The 1,279-nt window shown below is 41.4% G+C and overlaps 1 protein-coding gene across 2 annotated transcripts in view; it reads right to left on the bottom strand.

Moving 5' to 3' along the window:
* Positions 1 to 1,279, bottom strand: part of CCNC (cyclin C) — a 37,202-nt gene that overhangs the window by 18,868 nt on the left and 17,055 nt on the right. The window lies entirely within an intron of this gene.

Raw genomic sequence — 1,279 nt, 5'->3', positions numbered from 1 at the left:
GTCGTCTCTGCCTCCATCTCAGGCATCACTGCTTCTCTGGGTAGGGCCCCGCTCTCAGCTCTTCTCCGTTGATGGTCCTAGGGACCTCCACTCCTAGACTGGAGAGTTAATCACTCCCTTCCTTGCTATAAAACGTCTACCTTTACATTTCCAACCCTCACAATCAGTCCTGATAACATAGCATCAATTTTATGCTTGCAATGGCCAAGCCACTGTCACCAGAACAAACTGCCGTCTTCTTCAACTAATACTGGTGGGCCGTGGAGTTGGTTCCAACTCACAGCGACCCTGTACAGGGTTTCCAAGGCTGTAAATCTTTATAGGAGCGGATAGCCTCATCCTTCTCCCATGGAATGGCTGGTAGTTTCAAACTGCTGACGTTGAGGTTCGCAGCCCGACTCATAACCACTACGCTAACAGAGCTCCTTTCAACTAGCACTAAACCCCTATATTAGCTGGTCTTATCCAGGAAAGGATTAATTTCCACTACTTTCTTACTCACTATTCACTCATTAATCTTAATCATTCTTATCAATGTTCCTAGACTGTCTTTCCCACATTTACTCAGGATCAAAATGTAAGGTTCATGACCAAATTCTATTTACATTCACAGCATCACATGTCACTTTCTCGTATCACTTATTTTCTTCAATATTATTATTTTTGTATTAATATCGTACTTTTATTTCCGTAAATTCCTTTATTTTAGTATATCCACCACTATATATAGTATGGTGTCTTCCGGAGGTTAAGGGTATTTAGGATAGTGATGCAAACAGACTCTAAAGGTCACAGAACAAAGCAGTTTTAAGAGCTCTACATCACAGGGTTAAGTCAAAAAGTACCACTACATAATCACAGAATCTTTGTAAAACAAAAATATGAAATTGTAAAGCTATTTCTCAAAATATCCTTCAACCAGGTGTACAAATTTCTGAAGGTGGGGTTTCTACCTTTCTAATCCTTCTCTGAAAGAATTCTGTGCTGTCTGATTTACATCAGGTCCAAATGGAAGTTTTGGCATTCTCAAGGGACTCAAATTATGTTCCTTTGAAATGTTCTTTGAGTTTTAGGAATAAAATGAAGTCTGAAGGACTAAAAGCATGGCTATAGGCCATGCTTATAGGTTGTCGTTCTTAGGTGCCATCGAGTTGGTACTGACTCATAGCAACCTTATGCAGAACAGAACGAAACACTGCCCGATCCTGGGCCAACCTCACTACTGTTGCCACGCTTGAGTCCATTGATGCTGCCACTTGGCCAACCCATCTTGCTGGGG

This window comes from Chrysochloris asiatica, unplaced genomic scaffold (genome assembly GCF_000296735.1).
Source record: "Chrysochloris asiatica unplaced genomic scaffold, ChrAsi1.0 scaffold00084, whole genome shotgun sequence".
NCBI classification, from domain to species: Eukaryota; Metazoa; Chordata; class Mammalia; order Afrosoricida; family Chrysochloridae; genus Chrysochloris; species Chrysochloris asiatica.
The sequence above is the reverse complement of the archived record's forward strand: the minus strand, read 5'-3'. Positions and strand labels throughout refer to the sequence as shown.